At 38.7% G+C, this 24,904-nt stretch overlaps 1 long non-coding RNA gene across 1 annotated transcript in view; it reads left to right on the plus strand.

Moving 5' to 3' along the window:
* LOC124977424 (uncharacterized) overlaps positions 1–24,904 on the plus strand; it is a 65,826-nt gene that overhangs the window by 28,249 nt on the left and 12,673 nt on the right. Inside the window, exon 2 of the long non-coding RNA XR_007107185.1 lies at positions 17,669–17,746. This is a non-coding gene — a long non-coding RNA (uncharacterized LOC124977424). The remainder of the gene's footprint in view (positions 1–17,668; positions 17,747–24,904) is intronic.

The following is a 24,904-nucleotide window of genomic DNA, read 5'->3' on the forward strand; positions in this document are numbered from 1 at the left end:
TTATCACCAGTATTGTGTTTGTGACATGTGCATCCAGCACCTAGAGCAGAGGTTCACATGCCATCTCTATCACTACCTATGTGACCTAGAAGAACTGAGCTCCTGATTTTTGTTTTTGTTTTATTTTTGAGACAGGGTCTTGCTAAGTTTCTCAGGCTGGCCTGCAATGTGTGCTCCTTCTGTCTCAGTCTCTTGAGAACCTGTAATTACAGGTATGCACCATCGTGCACTGATAGAACTGGACTCTTGGAGCCTCAGGATTCTATCTACAAAATGCAAATAATAATTTTCACAGAGCAGGGCTGCTGGTGAGGGGCCCTTCACAGCACTTGGATGCCAAGATCTGCATAGCCGATGTGAGGTCCTATGATGTACAACATCCTTTCTCCATCTTTGGCAGCAAGGGTAGTGACTAGGCACATTTTCCCAGCAGAGATACCACCACAGAGAAACTATCACACCTGACCCTAACCCTTAGTCCTAGAAATAACTGCTGAGAGTTGCTATCTCAAAGGGCAAAGCCTGAACTGCTTGAGGCTAAGAAAATCCCCAGTCTTGCATCCTGGTTGAACTCAGCAAGAGACACACTGGTCAGGAGACCCTCAAAATGTCAGGGTGAGACACCATTGATTTCTGGGTATAGGTAGGGATGGCAGAACTTCCAACCAACATGTAGGGTAGATAATAGAATCTTAGGGACTTGAAGTCTAGATCATCTAAGGAAACACTGGATCAAAAACAAGTTTTTAAGTCCTTAATAAACACATGGGAAAAGTGGATTTCAGATAACCTCCTTAAGCCAACATCAATATAAGTGAAGAAAGCATATTAGAAGTGAAGAGACTTCTTTTGTGTTAATGAAAAACATATGTCTTACTGGCTGGAGGAGAGAAATTAAACAGTGCAAACATGCATCCACAGTTGTAAATATGTGTATGTATGTTCCTTCTTGCAACAATTGTTTGCAACTCTGTAGGAAAACTATCTGTGACCTGCTCATAAAAGTCCATTATTGAAACCCACATTTACTGGATATATTGAGAGTTTACTGGTTACAAAAATGTCAGCTTAGTTTATCACAGATCAATAACTCATTACATGCTCCAGAATATACAAAAATCCAATATGAACCAACTTACTGTCACATTCAGGCATTTGAATCTCACACCATAATATGGACTTTCAATCATGTGACTCTTTGTTTTTCTTTCCTGTACCAGCTTTGGAGATTAAAATTTATTTTATAGTTTGTGAGATAGAAAAATAACAAATATTATGTTTCTTTTCCATATGGAAGATTTGAGGGTCAAAGGATGATGGTTAGAGTTAAGAACTTCATGTAATAAAACATAAATTTCTGTGTGTGTGCACATGCATGTACGAATACAAAACCTCCCTCTTTATTAGATAGAAGTTTTCAGGGCTTTCATACTTCAAATTAGCAAAGCTCAACCAGGAACATCAAATTTCTTTCAGCTTATTTTAGCTGAGACCACTCTTGGCACAATGTAAGGAAATGAAGATGCCCAAACTGTCTCTACACTGTTTACCCCCAAAACCTAACAGGGCCTGAAATACAGCTTCATTGAAAGGGGCATAATTTATATTACTCTTCTAGAAAACCTCTTAAAGGTGAACAAACACTTTATTTTATTTTTTCATTTGAAAAAGTAGGATTCAGGTTTGGCATTGGCATTACAAATCAGCTTGAGTCCACAGAAGTTTGATTTACATTTGGACACAGATGAGGAACTTCATTAAGTGTGCCCACCAAACAAGCACTGACCACCTAGTGGTTAGGCAATCTGCCTGTCTGTGGAACTTAGGTCGGAAGCCCTGGAGGCATATGCCAGGCACAGGGCTGTCACTCAATAAATAAATAATCTCCATCAATATTCACTTTAATTTTTGCCTACAGCGATGCCCTGCTCCAAAGTCTATCATGTCTGGGGCTTTGGCTTCTCTCCTTGATACTGGCATACATCACTACTATCTCAGTAATGATAACACATACTCTAATTGGACACAGATGTATTTTAATTACAAACCTTCTCTGCCATGACTTTTCATCTTTGTCACTTTCATATAAAAATGATTCTGATTTGAGAAAAGTTGCCCTATTCTTTCTGCACCATGCTAAAAAATAACTTGCACTTGACTGGCCACGACAGACACATGCGTTGATCTTTTCACAGCTGGGTTGTTTGTATTCATGTGAGCCTAGGAAAAATATTGCCATTTGTATCAGGTGAGTGAATACACAGCTCAGCCACAGGCCTATAAACCGCAGCTCGAAGATTGATGACCACACTCAGAAGGCACAGGTTTCACTCAAGCAGTCCTTGGATTAGCTGGAGAGGGGCCTATGAGGGGGCAGAGGAGAGGCCCATGGAAGTTTATTGTGCATTAATGAAAGACAAGAGGTCCTTTTCTAAAAGAGTGCTTTGGTGTATTAAAGGCAGAGGGAGGAAAGTTTCGAGTTCTTTTATAAAATCAAAATTTATTTTAAAGATAAATAAAACATAAATTTTTCATACATTAGGAGACATTATGAAATATTTCAGTGTGTGCATATATTGTATAATTTTCTATTAAATATATCTATCTCCTGAAACACCACCATTTCTTTCTAATGTAAACATTCAAAATTCTTTCTTCTAGTCTTTTGAAATATACACTACATTATTGTTATCTGTGTTTACCCCACTATGCAATAGCACACCAGAACTTAACTCCTATCTGTATATAACTAGTACCTATGGGTCAACATTTCCTCATGCTTCCCTCTCCCCTAGTTCCCCCAGCTTCTGGTAACTACAATTCTACCTGAACATCTATTAATGTTTTTATGTTCCATACATGAGTGAGATCATGTGGTACTTGTTTTCTGTGCCTGTCTATTTACATAATGATCTCCAGTTCCATCCATCTCGACAGGATTTGATTATTTTTATGGCTGAATAGTATTCTATCATGTATGTATATAACATTCTATTTATCTATCCTTCCATTGATTGGCCCCTAGGTTGTTTCCATTTCTTTACTGTTGTGCATAGTGTTGCAATGAACCTGGGAGCACAGGTGCCTCCTCAGCACATGATTTCATTTCCTTTGGACATATGCCCAGTAGTGGGATTGCTGGATCATATGGTAATTCTACTTTTAACTTTTTGAGAACCTCTATACTTTCTTCCATAATGGCTATAGTGGTTTACATTCCCAACAATGGTTTGCAAGGTTTGCCTTTCTTTTACATCCTGTCCAGCAAGCATGTGTTATCTTTTGTTCTTTTGATAACAGGCATTCTGAGGTAATATCCTGTTGTGGTTTTGATTTACATTTCCTTGATGAGTAGTGATGTTAAGCATTTTTTTCATACACCTGCTGACCATTTGTGTATCTTCTCCTAAATGTATAATTGGGTCTATTGTTTCTAATTCTTCATGTAGGGTACTAAGAAAGGAAAGACCAGACAGAGGGATGCTAGTGAATTCTCTGATGTTAACTTCAAAATTTTGTGCAGATCTGTGTGTGTGTGTGTGTATGTGTGTGTGGGAGGACAAGAGGTCATGCCTTTTCAGATTCTCTTAACCTTACAACACATAAGCATCAGAGCATTAGGCCAATGCTTATCAAATGTGAGCACACATCAGCATCATTTGGAGGGTTTTTTAAAGCACTCATTCTTGCACCCCACCTCAAGAGTTTCTGATTCAGTAGTTCTGGTGTGGGGATGAAGAACTTGATTTCTAACAAGGTCCTAGGTGACTATAATGCAGCTAGAATGGAGATAGAGGTGGTGAGCACAATTTGAGGTACCGCAATAAACTAATATGAGGACTTCCAAACATATCTGCACATTAATATTACCTGGAGAGCTTTGAAAACAACCAGATTGCAAGCTCTACTCCCATAAATTCTAATTTAAGTTAATGTGAGGTGCCTAGGTATTCAAAGTTGCTTTGGAAACTTTCCCAGGAGATCCTAACAATGTGCAGGCAGGACTGAGAGTCACTGCTTAGAGTTTAGGGGGTTCACAGTGATAAGGAGGTAAGGGATGGATTCAGACAAAAGATCCTTTCCCTTCGATTGTCTGGCCAGATGATTTTTCCTTATACCTCAAATTATAAACAGTTATATTTGCTTCTAGGGCTGGCATAATAAATTACCATGTAGTAGGTGGCTTGAACAACAAAAATATAATAACTCATAGTACTAGAGATCAGGAGTCCAAAACGAAACTGTTTGTAGGGTTGGTTCCTTTTGAGTACTGTGAAGAAAAGACTTGCTTAAGTCTCTGTCTTTGGCTTACAGATTCAGGTCTTCTCCCTATGTCTCTTCATATTGTCTCATCTATATGTGTGTCTGTGTTCAAATTTTCTTCTTTTACATGGAAAAGAGGAAACAGTCATATTGGATTGCAGACCACCCTAATGCCTCGATTTAACTTGATTACCACTGTAAAGATTCTAACTCCAAACGAGGTCACCATCTGAGGTAGTAGGTGTTAGGATTTCAACAAATGATTTGTGGGGTTGGGAGTAAGGAGGAGTGAGGCTCAACCCCTACCATTAATTTTCCACTTTCTAAAACTGAAAACCTCTGGGGTGGGAGAGGAGATCCTCTATTCCTTTATGCAGATTTCCCACTCAAGCTTTTCTTAATCATAGAAAATCAATCTTTTTTAACTATGGTCTTCTCAGCCTACAATTACAGACTCCGACTTTTTCATTCAAGGTTTTTGAGGTAGAGCTGCTAGATACCAGAATCCAAAATGAAGCCTCCAAGTCATTGCTACCCAACCAAAGAGCCATTGGTACACATGGCAATAGGTTCATGCAGGTGATACCAGGGATCACTTCTGCCACTAGACCCTAAGAAAACCTGGATATCCTGTTTAGTTGGCAAAAAATTCTTCAACAGGTTTATATAACAGCTTTGCTCCAAGCATCAGAGAATCAGGTATAATGTGTTTTTAATGTAACGTGACCATATTTAAGGTGCCAGACAACCTTGTATTCACAGTTTAACTCTCTGTGCTGAAGGAATACCATGTTTGCAGCATGCTTAGGGATTTTCTTAAGCAGAGAAAATTGTGTAATCAGCAAGTGGACCTTATCAAGATTGTTACTAGGTCCACAGAACACAGTTGGCATAGAAGATATGGTGAGGGAAAGACCATAAATGTATGCACATTCAATTTCTGATGTATTCACAGTGGGAAAAGGATAACTCACTCTATGGAATAAACAACACTTTCAAGTTTGAGTGGAATTGATGTAAGGGCTAGGGTGGAGTGGAGGGTATACTTCAATGACTCAGAAAAATATCTAAAATTGAAAAGTTTAGACAGTTATTAGCAAACAAAAATAAACACAAATGAACCTTCAGAATAGTTTTGACTCCTAAGTTCAAGTGACTTGTTGCTCTCTGTGGTCCAGTCACTCTGGTCATCTTGTTTTCTTTTAGAGACAGGGTCTTGCTACATTGTCCAGACTGGTCTTGAATACAAGGGCTCAAGTAATTTCTGGCCTTGGCCTCCTGAGTAGCGGGGACTACAGGTGTGCACTTCCATGTCTGGCTCATCTTCCATTTCTTAAACATCCTGACCTCTTTCCCATTTTAGGGACCATGCCTTTGTTGTTTCCTTGCTAGAACTGCTTTTCTCGGCTCTTTGTATAGAGTAATCTTTGCCATCCTTGTGGTTTCATTGCAAATGTTGCCTCTCAAGTGAAGTTTCTTCTACCACTCCATAAAAATAAGTTCTCTGCCTATTTTCACTTTATAAACACTTTACACTTTCTGTATTTTTTGTTTGCTTATTGATTTTGTCCTTCCTTTAAAGCATAGGTTCCATGAAGGCAAGAACTACACAGTTAGCACCTGGCACTCACTACACATTTTTTGAATGAAGGAATCAAAGAATGAATGAACCAGGCTAGCAAAGGGTTCATAATTATGGATAGCTGTCCATCTACCTCATCTCCCATCACACATGTCTAATACTTTTAAAATTAAGTATCTAGTATAGGCCTGGCCCTATGTGGGATTCTTATATTTATAATCTCTATCATTCACATCAATTCTGTAAGATAGATAGTATCATGGCATTTCTATTGAAGAGAAGGTTAATGAGCTGTCCAAGACCACAGACCTAGAATGATCTGACTCATGCTATTCTCATGTTATCAAGAGATTAACAACTGTCCCTTCAGTCACTGCATTCCCCTGTGTCTAAAGCAGCAACGACAGTGGCAGAGATGGAAGGAGTATTTAATAAACACTCATTTCGGTTCTCCTGTCTTCCCTCCTTTTCCAGCACCCAGAAGTGCACAGTGAGTACTATGGAAGCATAGGCTGTTCAGTCTCATCCTGGAACTTTAGCTTTTAAAAATCATGTTTCAAAGAGAAATAATAACTTTACAGTAGATAAACCTAGAAGATTACCCCTTTATCCAAGTGATCAAAATTAACATTACTAATAATAGACATATTTCTGTGAAGTACTTTAAGTAACTTCTGACTGGATGTTCTGATATGGGTTCAATGTTGCTTCTTTGGTATTCTAGACAAAACTGCATGGCTTAATTTAATTATGAGGCATAGACAACCCCAAGTTGAGGCATCTTCCAAAAGTAACTAGCCAGCATTCTTCCAAGCATGATGACTATGAGGAGCAATCTCAGATTAGTCTAAGAGGTGATAATCAACACAATGTGGATCTGGGGCTCAATTCTGTACATCAGGGGGACAGTGGTAAAATTCAAATGTAGTCTGAAGATTAATTAATAGTATTGTATCAATGTTAATTTCCAGATTCAGATAACTATTCTGTGGTTACATAAATTTTAACATGAGGGGAAGCTGGGCAAAAGGCATCATGGAACTGCACATTTTAAGAATTCTTTTAAGTTGAAGATTATTAAAAAATGAAATGTCAAAAAAATAGCATGGTGTCTACAAAAAATTTTTCAATTTCTAAAAACCAGAACTGAAGCAAAAACCTTCTAAAAGGAGTTTAGAACCACACTTGCTTGTAAGTTGATGACTCTGTAAATTTGAGGCCACTGGGAGCCACAGTGCAGTGCCAAAGGTTGTTTAGCAGGTTCTGATGATAATGTGGTAATGCTTTTTTTGTTATTATTTGTTCCCTCAGAGTCGAAATCAAGAAAAATATTTGTGAAGTCAATAGGATGTCTCTGCACATGGAAATGGGCAATTTTTGATTCCCTCACCCCCAATATCTAAACACATTCTTGAGAAAATGAGTAATTCTTAATGGAGATGGAGAACAAAATCTGAAATCAAGAAAAGAAGTGGATCCAGTAGTGCCCCTTACCCATGGTTTTTCTTTCTGCAATTTCAGTTACCTGAGTCAACAAGAAGGGTGGGTACAGTATAATAAAATATTTTGAGAAATTACATTCATATAACATTTATTACAGTATATTGGTTTGATCATTCAATTTTATTACTATCGTTATTCTTTTACTGTGCCTAATTTATAAATTTGACTTTATCAAAGTTATAAATGTATAAGAAATATAATAGTAAATATAGGGTTTGCTACTACCCACACTTTTAGGGATCCACTGGGGGTCTTGGATGGGTACCCCCTGTACATAAGGGGGAGCTATTGTATTAACTGCCTATTTAATGTCTATATTTCTTAAGATTCCAGGTTCATTTTTCCTCCATCTACCACAAAAGACTACATCAAATAGTATTCCTTCCCTGTCTTTATCATAACTCTGAGAAAGACCTGGAAAAATTCCTAAATAATTTAATTGTGAACAGCCTCTAGGCACAATGGCCTTTCAAAGTCATAAGGAAAACTTATCCATATTTTGAGACTTCTGAGCTTTTGAGTAGATGCAACTTGTTTTCTATTGCAGCTGACTTATAACTTCATCAATGGGCAAAATGCCAAGTCTGCAGATGGGCAGCACAGGGTGTAATTGATGGAGGGAGCCAGAGCCTCTGTCTATATGACAGGAACACTCCCCTTAATAGACAAATGGAGGCGTCTGGCCATGGAGGTGTTTTCCAACAGCAGAATCAGCCTGCCCAGACAGTATGTTTCAGGAAAACATTTTGCTCTAAATCCCAGTTTTCCCCACCCCACAGCAAATCTCTTACTGCCCAGGAAACCCCTGAGGAGCTGTGAACAGGAAAGAGAAGATGATGAGCAAATTCACGCATGTCTAAAGCTGTGTGCCCCCACAAGCTCACTTCATCAGACCACTGTGGAATCTAATGCTCAGTGGAAAGACATGCCAAGGAGAAGGGGCAGGAATGGCGTGAGGACCTTGTTCAGAAACACGCGGTCCATCCCATTTCTCAATGAGGTAGCTGTGAACCTGTAGGTAGGTGGCAGCAGGGCAGAAAAAAATCAAGATTCTTATTTATTTATTTATTTATTTGTTTATTTATTTTTGAGTGCTGGGGATGGAACCCAGGGTCTCACACATGCTAAACATGCACCCTCTAAAGCACTCTACCACTGAGTTACATACACCCTCAACTCCATTCATAAAGACTAGACCCCTCTCACCATTGCTAGGACTTTTAGAGGTTGACTGCTGCTTTTCCTTAAGGCTCTGAAGAAAGGAAAGCGCTTCTTCATTTTGCCCAATGTGCAGAGGAAGCTCTGACACTGTAGCATTAGGGAAAAGATAGGAGAGTAACACTGGAGTCTGCTTATTTTCCATCATCCTTTCCTATCTTCTCATTGAGCTAAGCTGACTCTACCAGGCTGGTATTCCTACCCTAAGACCTTAGCACACTAAACATGCATGACAAAATTCTCTGAGAATTGCTGAGTGGTATAATTTTTATGTGTTCATTCATGAAGAAACCAAACCAATATTTACTATGGAATGCTGTTTCATGCTGTCCTTGATTGTTTTCTAACTTTTTAGGATTTCCTCCTTTTCTAAACAGGTCATCAAAACCCAGGGGTATTCTAATTATTAGCCATATAAAAATGAAATTCAGAGGAATGAATAAAACTAGAAAAACACATTTTAAAAGTCCAAATGTATGTATTATTGAGCATGATGAATATGAGTGGATTTCACTGATGAGTTCTGAGGTGTAAAGTCTGAGTTAATATCGACTTTGAGACACAGGAAGGGTGTGGTGTAATCTATGCCTGCCACTGCCTCTCAGATCCTCCTTTTCCTGGATGGGTATTTGAGGACGATTAAACCCATTTTACTTGTAATGATTCAAAATGGCTGATCCATGATTCAAAATTGGTTTACACTATCTTTGCCAACTTGCACAATGAGCCTTGACTCATTTCCTTTGCTTTCCCCAGAAGCTCGCTTTCTCTCTCTTTTAAGTCCATTGAGCCAACCAAACTATGCATGTGATAAATTTGCTTAATTGAGTTGTATTCATTATATGTGTATAGAATTATTTGTGTATAGGAATGTTAACTAAAATGTAGGAACCTTTACAGAATGCAGGAGTCTTAGCAAGTATTTTATTAATTCCTAATCTTTCAGAGAGAAAACTGAAGTGCAGTTTGATGAGGTTTCCAGGTTGCATTATGAAAATGATAGACTCAAAACTAGAAAACAAATCCTTTTCCTCTGAAATTATTTTGCTTCATCAATGTGACTCTCTCTTTCTCAGTGTGAATCATAGAGTCTCAAGGCTAGACAGTGCCTTAAAAGTTTGTTCCCCTACCCATGTGTTTTAACTTGTCATTCTATGAAATCCTCTCCAGGTCTTCTCCCAGCCTGTGTGAAACACCCCTGTGATAAGGAACACACTACCTCCATGTCATTAATCATAACTGCTGAATAAATGAATACTTAGTAATTTTAATTCATCTGTGTATGATTACCTTTCAAATATTTGAAAAAGGATAATCTTTTATGTAGATTCATGCTTGCTTTGGTAGTTCTTAGTTCATCTTGCTTTTCAGGGTTTTCATCTCCAGTTCCCTCTTCTGAAGCTCCATCTAGGACGGATCTCAGTAGTCACCAAGATGCTCACCATGGTCTGACCAGCTCCAAGGAGAACAGGAACAACTACACCTTATTTTAGAGCCAAATATTTCACACACCTCATCATGATGTCAACTCTCTGAACTGAGCATATATTCAAACCCTATTTCCAACATTCTATTTTTAATTCTCTGGTTTCATTCACACCCATGACTTTAGTTGTAATATATGTGTTGACTTTCATGTAAGCACCTCATTAAATGAGCTTAGATTTCATTTACAAGCTCTAAATTCTTATGTTCAATTTTATCTTGGTCATCTATGCTTCGATGAGCATAGTAATATTAAATTCTACATGTCCTAAATTTTAGTCTTTACTTTCTTTTTCCATAAACTGCTGGTCCCCCAATATTCTGATCTCAATGATGAGGAACTCAGGTCAGCAATCTTAGTGTCATCCATGAATCTTCCCTGACCCCACACATTCCATACCCAGTAACTGAGGACATCTACTTGCTTTTCCCTCACAATTCTCTTTTTCCCTGCATTCTTTGCCATTGACTCTTAGTCTTTGTTGCCAGGATTTCTCCACAGATGTCTGTTCTCCACAGGATTCCAGGTCCATACTTTGAGGACTCATATCTGATCACATTGCTTTCTTGCTTAAAACTGTTCAGTAAGCTCCCATTGCTTTTATAATAAAATCTAATCATTTAATGATTTAAGAGGCCACTCATGATCTGGCTTATGATACATTTTACAATTTCTAGAATAAATCATGTTACATTCTGTTCCCACTGTCCAGAGTACTGTACCTCTCTGTCATGCTTAGCTAATTCCAAAATTTTTAAAGAATTCCAGCTTACATGTCACTTCTTGTGGCATGGAAGGCATCCCTCAGGTAAGTCAGGTGTCCCACACTATTTCCACTGTCACTACACTTGGCCTCATTTTTTAATTCTGCTGGCTTAATGACCTGCCTTCCCTGCTGGACCCCAGGAGTTCTGAGGGTAGAGCCGAATCTCTCTATCCACAGAACCTGGCACAGAAGGCAGGTGGCAGATGCTCAGAGCTAGGAAAGTGATTGACCAGGAGGATGGAACTGTCCTGAGGACCTCACCAAATTTGGTAATAGTGAATTTGTATGATGTCTTTTGTTTATCTGTAATAGTAGGAACTTAAGTAAATGAAGTATTTTATTAAAACCATTGGCACAAATTAATCATATAAAATAATGGGTTTTATTTGGACACTTTTATACATGCATATAATGTACTTTAACCATATCTACCTTCCCTATTACCCTCTTTTTCCCTCCATACCTCTTCTCCCTGGTCTCCTTCTACTTTCATGTTATGATAAATATTACTGAAATAAACATGGGTTTGCAGGTGTCTCTTTTGTATATCAACTTCATTTTCTTTGGGTATACACCCAAGAATGGGATAGCTGAATCATTTGGTAGTTCGATTTTTAGGGTTTTGAGGACCCTCCATTGTTGCACTGACCTATACTCCCACCAACCATGTGTAAGTGTTCCCTTTTCTCTGTGTCCTTTCCAGCATTTGATGCTTTTTGATTTCTTGACTGAGGTGAGATGGAATCTCAATGTAGTTTTGATTTGCGTTTTGCTGATAACTAAATATGTTGAGTACTTTTCATGTATTTATTTGCCATTTGTATTTCTTTTGAGAAGTATCGGTTCAGTTCCTTTTCCCATTTATTGATTGAATTACTTATTCTTTTGGCATTACATTTTTAATTCTTTATATATTTTGGATATTAATCTTCTGTCAGATGAATAGCTGGAAACGATTTCTTTCCCATTAAACATAATATTATTCAATATATTCCAAACATCTTTTCAGATGGCTTTCAGAAATTTTCAGAAATTCCTTTCAGAATCTTATACTGTGTAGTCATGTTTTTCCTCAATATATTTTTTGGTACTAAGTTGGTCTAACTATGCTTAGACACATAATCCTTTATGTCTAGTGTTACTGAAGTACTTTAAGAAAGTTTCAGAAGATAGAAATTTAGTTAAGGGATTCTTCTAAAACATCTAAATGCTTAACTTTTTTTTTTCTTTTTGACTCCAATTCCTGACTTACTTGTAATTTTACTTGCAAATGGTTGCAAATGATTTTATAATATACTTATCTATAGGGAACAGGGCAGATTATAAATAATTAAACAAAAAACTCAAAGTCCTCTTAATAACTTATCTTGACACTCTGCAGTAATGCACCAATTCATTTCTTCCATCTGTATAGTAGCTGAGAGTCAATGCTCACCATATTTTCATTTCCATGTCTCTTTGCAAGTTCAGGCCTACTTACTTTCCCTGGAACTTCTGTGCCAGTAATTTCACTTATTCTCTAGTTCTTGTGCTTGTTTTAATTCAGGTCTATTTCCCTCTGGCTTTGAGATTCCCAGAGGTATCCAGTGGAGTCTAAATGAGATGTAGAGCCATTATGGGAGCATGACACATTACTCTGGGGTCAGTATCACTCACAGGTTGTATTAGGCACCTCATATGGTTAGCTCCCCAGGGCCTCACTTGTTGCCAGAACCTTGATCACATGTTCTCCCATAGCCTGGTTTGAGGCTCCTTTGAGGGGGTCTCAGGACCCTCCCACCACTCTAGATTCAGACAAAAACTTACCTAACCTATGGGCAATATGCTTTGTTCTGTGGTTTCTTCAGACATTCATCTGGCCCAACCCAGAAAACAGGAGTCAATTCCAGGTGATGCAAATTTTGATGAATATGGAAGGGATTCACCAGATAAATTCCCTCCCGTCTTCTTCCTCACTCCCTCAGTAAAATATTCAGCAACACAGTAGTCCTCATATGGCCTTTGAAAAGACTTCCAGCCAGGCCAGTCAATCATTTGTTTGTTAACAAGGATGCCTCCCATATTTGTATTCCCTTCCTCTCTATCTCATTCTCCCTCTCCCTTCTCCCCACCTTTTGGGATTGCCCTACTCAGTAAAGTGTTAGTGTGTAAGCATTTGCCTCAGGTTCTGTTTTCTAGGGATTCTGGGAAAACTTACTGGATGCTATTGCATAAAATAGTTTTATTAAATTTATGAAAAAACATGATTCTTCAAAGATACTTGATGCCTATCATGGCCTCTTAAAGACACACTCCAGACCCCTGCAAGGAGAGGACTGCTCTCATCTGCCTTAGGGATTCTCCAGTGGAAATGTGAGAAGGACTGCAGTGTCAGGGCTTCAGTACCATATTTAATCTTGAATTTCAGACCACTCTTCCTCTTCCTTTTTCTTTTCAGATGTAATCATTACTTTATCATTTATGTTCTCTGTCCTGGTTTTCAGAGTAAGTTTCCTTGTGCCTCTGGTATTTGTCATTGAGTCTGGCTTATAGAATCCATTGGGTGAATATTCTTATAGTAATCCATGAGTGAAGGAAGGAGTGGAATGATTCTCATGTTTTTCCATCAAGATTATTAGATATTGGACAATTGAAACTAAAGTTAGTTACAGTAAATCTCTCAAGTTATACACATTTTTAAAAAAGAAAATTCCTACATTAAAACATTACAGTTAGTTAAGCATTTATCTTTTAATTATTATTCAATAGCTGCTATCATAAAACTTTAGGCTATACTTATTTATTTATTTAACAAATGATTATTAAGCTCCGGGTATGTGATCCTAACATTAGAGTCTATATTTGGAAACATAACAAGGAACTAAATAATAGACATTCCTGCTTTCATGGAGCATCTATTCTGTCAGTACTTCAATACTAAATGCATATGAGTATATTTTCTATCTCACCTTTGATAGAGAAAAATTGATGATACATGATATGGCTACAAATATAGAGAAACATATATATATATATACCCACACATGGGTGTTCAATTTCCATAGTTTCAAACAGGTAGTCAGTATTCAATACATGTTAGTACTTGTTATTATTATTGACTTTTTTACTATGGTCATCAGTGGCAAGCAGGCTTAGGAATACTATGCAAAACTACACAGTTCACATGGAGATAACACAGCATGACCACCAGTTTTAATGCAGACAGTGTTTGATGTGGTTTATGAAGGCATCGGTGTCCTTCAGGGAGGGGGAAATGGGACCCATACTGCTTGTCTTCTGCCACAACGGCTCAGGTATAAAGACCACTGGGTCTGCCATCTTGAAGATGACTCACACCCGCTGATACCAAACACCATCCATCACTTTACAGAAATTGCCTCATTTCTGCCTGTCTGCAGCAGCTCTTGGATTTTGCTATGAATGGGTATTAAATTTTAGGAATATCGCTAAATGCATGTTGCTAGAAAGAAGTAATATTAAAGAAGTTACATATTACAAGCTCGGAACTCGATGAAGACACAGTGCATTTCCTTTGTGCCCTCAATGTCTCACTCTGCCACGGCCTCAATACCTGGACGCCCAGGGACTGAATCGTTCATGAGTGAGTGCAGCCACGCTAATACTGGAAATACTCAAGTAATTATTTTGTGTGGTGTAATGTAGGATGTCTCTTTATAAAAACAGAGCAAATATCAATATGAATTAAAGGAAATGTGCAAGGTTAAAATTTTTTTTCCTGAAAAGAATACCTGTAAGATATATAACAAAACTTTTTTTATATTCAGGCAAAATAGTAGGTACATAACAGTGACATATTTTCCCAGTGCAGAATTTAAAATATAATGCGAATTTAAAGATTTTGAGATTTTCATTAACTATTGCTTTTAGTATCTTCAGAACTTACTTGGACATCACCACTTTTAGATCTAGTCCTGACATAAAAATATGCACCCAGACTAATCATTTCTTTCCACAGTCTGTTCTTTAGTGTCTCTGGGCAGTCCTGGGAATTAAACCTGAGCATATTCACAGGATTCAGAAATCAATCAACAGCATTTATGTGCTTAGCATCAGTGCTGAACAAACTCTTTTTCTGGGGAAATCTGTGTCCCTTCTCTCAAATGGTGCTTGTGTGATATACAGGGTTTCCACCTTCTCTCAGTGGACATTTGTTTGGAGGCCTCTATGTACTGCTCAGGTTAAATGAACTCATCAAAAAAATGAACTAATCGTCAGTTTAATCAGGATATTATTGCTTGGCAGAATTATGCTGTTCTTAGGCTGCAGTCCCAAACAATCTGCAAGAGTTTACTTAGTCTTTTGCTTGTATGGGATGATATGGCAGTCATCCTAATAAAGAAACATCCAAGATTTGGTATGCAAGGTGGGTAAAAAGTCTTGGCAATGGGGGAACAAAGAAGAAGTCTGGTCACCAAAATCACCAGTTCCTTCCATATTTTCTTTTGTGACTTAAAAATCTGGCTTAGAACATTCAGAGCTTGCAAACATAACTGACATGGAAGTGCACTGTTTGGGTCGGATTGTAGCACCTTTCTCTCCTGACATATTAACAGGTTGAGAAGAGCCTCCGAGGGCTGAATTTATACTTTAGGGGTTTATGTATGTCCCCTACCTTATGCCTTACTCAGTGACATTTAGTAAGACAAATGTTATAAAGCTGAAACTTGGCTTCTATAAAAATTGAATAATATTTGAAACATCTAGGTTATTGAACCTAAAACCTTTTTTCTAAGAGAGCAATTTTTATGACCAAATACTTTTATTACTGATTATGCTTGAGAAATTTGCCAACATCAACCACATTCCACCATGATTTTTCCTTCAGGGAAGAAATACTAATATGATTTACAGTAATAGTATACACACCTTTCATTTTATGATGTTTTATAATTAATAATTTCATTTCAATTTCACATCATTACTGAGAACTGGAGAGTTAACGTATCATGTCCACTGTCATACACAGATTGACAACAGTTGGTCCAAAGCAGACATTCATTCATCCATTTATTCATTCAATTCTTTTTCTTTTTAAAAAGAAAGGTGTAAGGTAGGGGTCATATATAAACCCTCCTAAAAATTGATTTTTTAATACTGTGGATTGAACCCAGGGGTGTCTACCACTGAGTTACTTCTCTAGCCCCTTTAAAAATTTTATTCTGGGACAGAGGCTCACTAAGTTGCCCAGATGGCTTTGAACTTGAGAACCTCTTGCCTCAGCCTCCCAAATAATTGGGATTACAGGTGTGCATGACCATGACTGGTTTATCTCAACAAAATTTTAAATGTAAACTATAAGCCCAAGATTGTACAGCAGATCTCCAAATTCATCTTACATGGCCCATTAAACAATTCCCCAATTTCCTCTTCTCCTGGCCCTTGGCAACCATGATCCTATTTTCTGCTTCTATAAAGTTGGCTACTTTATACAGATACCTTTTATAAGTGAAATAATACTGTATACATCCCACTGTGATTGCATTAGTTCACTTAGCTTAAGATTCATCCCCAAGTTTTTATTCATGCTGTAGGATATGGCAGGATTTCCTTCTTTTATGGCTGAATAATATTCCATTGTATCTACATACTATTTTCTTTATCCATTCATCTGTCAGTGGTCATGTAGGTTGTTTTTATCTGTTGGCTATTGTGAATAATGAATGTGGGAGAGCAAATCTCTCTTTAACATACTGATTTCATTTCCTTTGGATAAATACCTGGAAGTGGGATTGTTGAGTTGTACAACAATTCTACCTCTAAGTTTTGGAGAAATCTCCATTCTGTTTTCCATTTTATAATCCTAATAGCATACAACAAGGGTTCTACTTCTTACTATCTCCAAATCATGGAAACATTTATTTGCTTTCTTTTTCTTGTTTTTGAAATGGATATCCTAACAGGTATGAGGTAATACCTCATTGTGGTTTTGATTAGCATTTCTCTGATGATAAGTGATGTCGATTATCTTTTCATGTATCTGGTGGACATTTTATGTATTATATGAACAAATGCCTATTCAAGCCCTTTGGCCCCTTTAAACTCAGTTATTTATTTTTGCTATTGAGGTACATGAGTTCCTTAAATATTTTGGATATTAACCTCTTATTGGATATATGGTTTGCAAATATCTTCACTTTGTTGTACCATTAGTAACAGTTTACATGGAGACTTCTGAGCAGGAGGCAAAGTTCTACAACTTTGTTGATAAATATCTAACTTTCTGATAAATCCATATCTCTACATTTATGTCATTTACCTCGTTTTTTAAAAAAATTTGAGGGTAAGGTCTTTTCAATGAATGTGTGTTATCTGAAAAAGGCAATGCATTAGTCAATTAGTACCCATCCTCTATTATAAAAATGCATTTACCGAACAAGTTCCCATCCTGTTTTTGGTTTAGAGCAGGATTTGTCAATGATGTGATACCAAATATAAGTATTCGGGTGAGTGAAGAGTGTCCAGTTACTGTGAGGGCATCAAGTGACCTAGGAGGACAGGTATGGGGCCTGGGGATGCATTTCAGGGAAGGCTTCTGAATCTCCCCGTACACACAAGACAAGTGCCAAATTGCCAAAAGAGGTCAATTAATTCCCTCACAGTCGCATGGCTGGAAGTGACAGAGCTTAATCTGAGGTCTGGGTCTTCTGATAATCAAATGTTTTCACTCCATATCAACTGAATTTATAGTAAGAAAAATACATATCTGTTGCACCAAACAGTCTCAGCTCCTATTTGCAGCAGCAGCAAATATAAGTTAATTCTGTGCACTTGAATAGACAGTCTACAATGTCAGACAGATTTTTAAAAATATCAAATTCTTATTTTTCAGGAATCTAGATTTGTGAGACCCAAGTGGGACTTTCCAGATGACCACTGCTCACAGGATTAGAAGATACCTTATGAGCAGGTGAAATTTTAATTCGCTATTCCTAGCTGTTTTTTCCCTTCTAATGCTGAGTAGCTTCATGACTTCAGAGGGTTAATTTAACTTCTCTGTATCTCAGTTTACCCATCTGAACTAGCCCACAATAAAAGCCTCCCACTCTATTATGAAGATAGGATAAAATGTGATGAGAACATAAATGCAAATATTTAATAATATAAACACATACAGACATATAAAATATTATATATAAAGAGACCCACACACAGAAAGAACTTAATACATCTCAGTCACTAAAACAGTACTGACTAAAGGCCAAGCGAGCGGGTGCTGGGAGACCAAGGTTGACTAGAAGTCATCAGAGTCCTTGGCCACTCCCGTCTGCCACTCTGCTGCTTAGCAGCTCTGCTTTGGCTGGCTGGTGCATCTTTCCCCTCAGCTGTAAAATGTGAACAGCAGCACTTACAAGTGTCAGAGGGCTGCTGTAAGGATCAAGTGAAAAAATGTAGAGAGTATTTTCTGGTATCTAAAGTATCCATAAGAAAGTATTGAGGAAAGGAAGGAAGGAAGGGAGGTGGAAGGAGGGAGGGGAGGAAGCATCTGAAACTCATAAAGCATTTGTGACCATCTGGGACAGGGTACATACATTCTGCTAGTGTGGGGGTCAGGGACCTCTGCTAGTGTGGGCACAAGGGACCTCTGCTGGTGTGTGGCCAAGAAGTGAGGGACTTGACCTGGTTGCCCCAGCCCAGCCCCTGACTCACGGCTGGAACCTGGGAAATCATTTAATTGCAGATGACTATCTCTGTGGGTGTATATAATTTGTACTCTTCTGCCTGGTGTCACTGCATTGGATAAGATGACCTTGAGGTCCCCTTCAGCTCTAATTTTCTATGATAAAATTATGTTCTCTGTGCCAGTGGTACCACTCCAATAAAGAGAAAATAGTAAAACCTTGGGCTAGGGAAGGCGTCACATGCTCTGAGATTTGCAGGAGAAAATTAACGTTCGCAGGGTGGTTCTTGTTGAGGAAGGATACTCCCCATTTTCACACTCCCTTTTTCTATTGAGGTTTTTAATTTAGTGGAATTATAATGCTTCTTTGCTGCTCTACAGCTTTCAAACATGGGTGTGCTTTTGTGAAATGTCTTTAATCATCTAATTTCTTACATTCTCTGTCTAAAAGCTACATCCTAAGAATTGCTAGCAATTTAAACTTTTCCTTTCATACGACTTGGTTTGCAGACCTATAGTAGACAGATACAGATGTCCTTGTTCACAATGAGCCAAACACTGAAAGCATTAAAAAATGGTAAAAGGTATCTTATTTGATTCTCTCATTCAGTAATAGGTCATCTTGTTGCTCAGAGAGGGAAAGCATATAAACAAAGTTCACACAGGAATGAATTGCAGAGCTGTGTGATTTTTGTCACTCTCCCATTAAAAGACAGAGGTTAATTCCTCTACGCTTGAATCTTGACTAATAGAATATGGCATGTGTGACATTGGAAATTGTAAGGATAAGCCGTGAAGGACCTTAGCAACTTCTTCCTGGGCCTCTTGGGTGCTCTGTCTTGGAGCCCAGCCACATGGTGAGAAGTCCAAGCCACACAGTGAGGACATGAATAGGCAGTAATGTTAACTGAGTCCCAATCCATGAGTCCCCAAGCCTTACCAAGACAGGAGTCTTCTAAGATGTCCAGCTCAGCTGAAGCTTTAGAGACTTGAAGCCCCAGTTACTACCTAAGACCCCCTGAGACACTCCTGCACAGAACTCCCTGAATCCAACCTACACACAGAAGCATGAGAGATAATATTTGTTCCAAGACATTAGCCTTGGCCAGTTTGTTGTACAGCATTGGGTAACCAGGATATTACTCTATCCTTCCCTGGCTCTAGGTTCCTCAGTTTCTTTTTGAGTAAATTAAGTGGGATTAGCAGGGTGATATCATTAATAGCTCATCTTAATAATTGCAGATTTTAAAGTGAGAGCCAACAATTTGAGTTTGGTTGGAGGAACAATTGAATGTCAGAATTTCTAAAACTGTGCAAAGTATAACTCCTCTTCTTTTGCTCCTGTGGAATACTTGCCTCCTTTGTTGCTAGGGTCATGTGACTAGATGTTGGCCAATGAGAGATAAGCAGCTGTGAGCAGCTGTGTGTGATTTTCCAAACGGTTTTTAACAGGTGCTGAGTTAGCCAAGATGCATGGCCTTTGCACTGTACTTCACCTTCCTTTTCCTTATGTCCTACAGTTAGATGTGATGGGTGGAGTTTCAGCAGCTGGTTTGGACAATGAGGTGACCTTGAAGTTGCATCAGAGAAAGTTATAATCAGGAAAGCAAAACAACACTTCATATTTAATACTGACTGAATGGAAAGTAGAGAATTGGTCAGACAGGCACTAACATTGCTGAGACATCAAGCAAAATGACAGGAAAACCTAGAGAACAGAATAAGAGGTAGCCACTACCAGTTCTAACATGGAAGCAAAGAAAGGAGGCAAGATTGCTGGAGCCCAGAGCATGGAGTCAAAGGCACAGCTGGCCAACTCTGCAGCAGCTGGAGCCTCAGGGACACACAGACACATGGAGCCTCACAGCTTCTCCCTCCTCATGTCCTCCAGGCTGTAACCAATGCCTTCCACAGCCTAGTTTAGCAGGAAGCCCAGGGCTATCACAGAAGCCCGTGTTGGAACGGTGATGCAGAAAGGCAGTAGGAGGCTGAACCCTGCTGGTTGTGGGACTGCCTACCAAACTCATATGGGTCTTCCTGAGTCATCATTCTTTTCGTTTTTTTTTATATATAGCAAAATGTAATGCTAACTGATATCCATGCCTCTTAGGGAGTAGGTATATTAGTTTGCAAAGGATACTAGAACAAAGAACACAGGTGGGGCAGCTCACACGAAGGGAACTTGTTTCCTCACAGTTCTGGAGGTTGTAGTCCAAGGTCAAGGTGTCAGCAGGGCTGTTTCTTTAGTGGCCTTTCTCCCTGATTGCAGATGGCTACTTTCCCTCCGTGTCCTCCCATGGTTTTTCCTCGTGTGCGCGTGCGTGTGTGTGTGCATGCGCGTGTGTGTTCCTGCTGTTGATCTTTGTTCAACTTTCCCCTTGGAAAGCTATTGGATTAGGGCCCACCCTAACTGCCTCATCTTAACTTAATAATCTTTAAAGTCCCTCTCTCCCAATGTGGTCCCATTCTGAGGTACCAGGTTAGGGCTTCACCATGGGAATTTGAAGTGAACACAATTACACCCACACAAGGGAGGGTAGAAAAAAGAATCAGAAAAATGTTGGAGAATTAAATCAACCTAACTGTTGCATGCCAACTAGGAATGATAATGCCGTTCAGCATTGGTAGTGCCGAACAGTCAATAATCTAAGCAACATTTTTATGTTGCTTTCTAGTAATGGTCACTCCATGATCAGACAGCTTTAGTCCTGCTTCATACAGTGCTTTGCTGATATGCGCCTCTGTATCTCAGTCTGTTTCCATTTGCTCACCGAGGCTCACCATTGGTTTCCCTTTAGATCACTGAACCAGGAGGTCTTCCAAGAGACCTCGGCTTTGGCAGGTGCTAATTATTCACTAAGCCTTCAACTAACAGGAATTCCCACTTCTGCTGGGGAAGGGTTGCAGATGCCCAGAGAAACCACAACAAAAAAGGCAGCTGCAGAAGGTGTCGCTTCCATAGTTTGCTCCTATAATTAGCTGCACCTTAATCTTCAAGTACACAATTCCTTCAGAGATGCTAGAAGTCATGCTTTGCCCAGCTGCTGGCTCTCCCCTTTAAGCTTGCTTTTGGCTACACTGTGCTGCTTCTGAAGGTGTAATTTAGCATTTGGGTTTAAAAGTCTAATAAGTGATCCTGAGTGGTGATAAACAGAACCCTCACCTTCCAACCACAATGCTACAAACCGAGACGTGAGAGCAGAGGCCATTGGAATGTCTAAACGGAGGCAAAAGGGACCAGGAGGTGGAAATTTCAAATTGTCCTCTTAACCAAGTCATCATTTATTAGCTGCTTGTTCTCTTTTTTTCTTAAGGCATCTGAATTGTACATATTAATAGGATTCAGTGCACTATTTCCATACGTCTGTACAACATACCCAGTCTCCCTCCTCCCACCCTTGCCCCCACCTCTCCTCATTCTCAGACCTTGGAAATTATGATTCTATTTTCAGGTTGACATTTTTTTTTAGTTTTCACACACATATGAGAGAGAACATTCAGTACTTGTCTTTCTGCAACTGGTTTATTTTCCTTTACATGATGTCCTCTAGTTCCATCCACTTTGATGCAAACAATAGTAGTTCATTTTTCTTTGTGGATAAATAATACTCCCTTGTGTATATGCACTATTTTCCTTATTCATCGATCTATTGGTGGGCACTTAGGTTGACTCCATATCTTAGCAATGGTGAGTAATTCTGAAATAAACCTGGGCATGCTGGCATATCTTCTTCCACTGATTTCATTTCCTTTGGATCTGTACCCAGGAGTGGTACAGCTGGGTCATAGTTTTGGTTTTTTGAGAAACTCACATATCATTCTTCATAGTGGCTGCACTAATTTACAAGGGAGAATTAGTTTTAGTTCTTAAGATTTCGGTAAAATTCAGCAATGAAGCCATCTATTTTTTTTTTTTTTTCGGAAGACTTTGTATTACTGATTCAATCTCATTGCTTGTTATTAGTCTAATTTAGGCTTTTTTATATAGTCTTGGTTCAATTTTGTCAGGTCATGTTTCCAGAAATCTGTCCATTTCTTCTAGATTTTCCAATTTGTGAAAGCACAGTTTTTCAAAATAATCCTTAATGATCCTTTGTATTTCTGTAGTATCAGATGTAATCTCCTTTTTTATCTCTCATTTTGTTTGGTTCTTTTTTCTTCTTGATTAGTCTTGTTAAAGCTCTGTCAACTTTATCTTTTCAAAGAACCATTTCTTTGTTTCATAGATCTTTTGTATTTTTCCATCTCTGTTTTACTTACTTATGCTCTGACCTTTATTATTATTTTTTTTCTTCCACTGACTTTGGGTTTGGTTTGTCTTTGCTTTTCTAAGTGTCAAGAGGCATCCTGAGGTTGATTTCTGTTTTTGATGCACACCATCACCACTATGCACCCCCTTAGTGCTGCTTCTGCTATATCCCCACAGATTTCAATAGGTTGGATTTCAAATTTCATTTTTTAAAAGAAACTTTTATAAATTTCCCTTCTGACAGCCTCAATCACCCGCTGTTTGTTTAAAAGTGTATTCTTCAGCCTCCATATAACAGTATATTTTGTGAAGTTTCTCCTGTTGATTTCTAGTTTCACTCCATCCTGATCAACAAGGATATAATTTTACATTTTTTATCTCAAAAAATTTGGTTTTGAAATTTTTAAGGCCTGTTTTGTCACTTTGTACACAATCTATTCTAGAAAAAGTTCTGTGTACTGATGCAAGAAATGTGTTCTGCCAGTACTGAAGGGAATATTCTGCCATGTTCAGTCCATTTGATCTGTAGTTTAATTCTGATGTTTCTTTGTTGATTTGTTGTCTGGATGATCAGTTGATTGACAAGAGTTGGGTATGGGAATCCCCATTAGTTTTGTACTGGAGCCTGTCTTTCCCTGTAGGTCTAAGAGTGTTGGGTGCTCTGACATTAGGTGCATATAGATTTACAATTTTTATATCTTCTTGATGAATTGATCCCTTGATCATTGTATAGTGACGTTCAGCTCTTCTCACAGTTTCGTCTTAGAGTCTAATTTGTCAGAGGCTTTAGGATTAGCTGGCTTTAGGATTTCACTTGCTTGGAATATTTTTTCCCATCCTTTCACTTTCAGTCTGCATATATCTTACTGGTGAAGTGAGTTTCTTGTAGGCAGCAAGAAAGTTTGTTGTTGGGTTTCGTTTTATTATCAATCCAGTCTGTCTCTATCTTTTAACTGGAGAATTTAGTTCACTTATATTCAAGTAGTATTGAAGGGCATAGATTTATACCTATCTTTTTGTTGATTTTCTTGCTTTGAATATGCTTTACTCTTCTCTTCCTTTCTTACTCACTCTTGTGGATTGATGGTTTGCTGTAGTAATAATGTCTGATTCATTTCTAGATCTCTTTTGTATCTCCTCTTCTGGTGGGATTTATACTTTCAAGTGCTGCCATGATGATAGTTATCTTTATTTCACTTTTGGCGCTTGACCCAGGATGGGGTCCCAGGAGCCAGTTCTGTCTTGTGTTGGGGTGGGACAGTCTACTAGGCCACACAGTATGAAGGGAGATCTACAGAGACTGTCCAGGAATAAAGTTAGGTGAGAATGCTGAAACAGTAGGCTGCAAAGCCTGGACCAGATAGGAGACGATGAGTTAAGAAGTAGGGGTGTCAACACATAGGAAAATTGCCTTGAGACAGTCCTGAGCCAAGGGCAGGCCTGCAGGCACCTCAGGAATGGGTAGTACGACAGCATTGCTTCTCCTGGGAGAACTTTATGCAGCATGCTTGCAGATTTTCCTAGGGCAGAGGGGGCACTTCTGCAGGCATTGATTGAACTCTGTGGTCTCTTCATTACCTTTCTTCTAGTTAACCTGGTGCTAATTTCTGCCCCACTGCCACCTCCATGTGACAAATCCCTCCCTCTTCTTTTTCCCTCTTAGTGCACAATCCTGAGCAGAGATGGCCTTGGCCCCTGAACTGGGCTGGAGTTTAGCTGATTATAAGCCTTATAGTGTTCCCAGTGCATCCACAGAAGCAAGCTTTCCTGCGATCTGCAGCCCTGGATTGAATATGATGTCTCCCACTGAAGGTTCTCTGGACCAGCCTTGTTGTCCTGTGATAGGTGTGGAGGCAGCATCCTCAGACATGAATCCTGGTAGATAGTCATTTGAAGGCAGGGGTTAAATTGGAGGGGGGACGAGGAGGGGAGAAGTGTTCTCAGCTCATGTTGATTTCTGTCAGATTTCAGCTGAGGTTTGTGAAGAGATAATTGTGTTATATTTTCTCATCCTTCACAGCCTGGTGGTTCCTGTATAATTATACATGCCTGAGCTTAATATTATTTCAGAAAGAAGGAAAGTATACAACAGATTTTTAGCCTCAGGCTTCTTATGATTGGGTACAGATTTTACTCTTGCAAATAATTTAGTTCTTTTTTCCTTTTGCAAAGTGTAATTGTAGGGATGTGGCTCCAGT

This window comes from Sciurus carolinensis, chromosome 2, assembly GCF_902686445.1.
Source record: "Sciurus carolinensis chromosome 2, mSciCar1.2, whole genome shotgun sequence".
NCBI classification, from domain to species: Eukaryota; Metazoa; Chordata; class Mammalia; order Rodentia; family Sciuridae; genus Sciurus; species Sciurus carolinensis.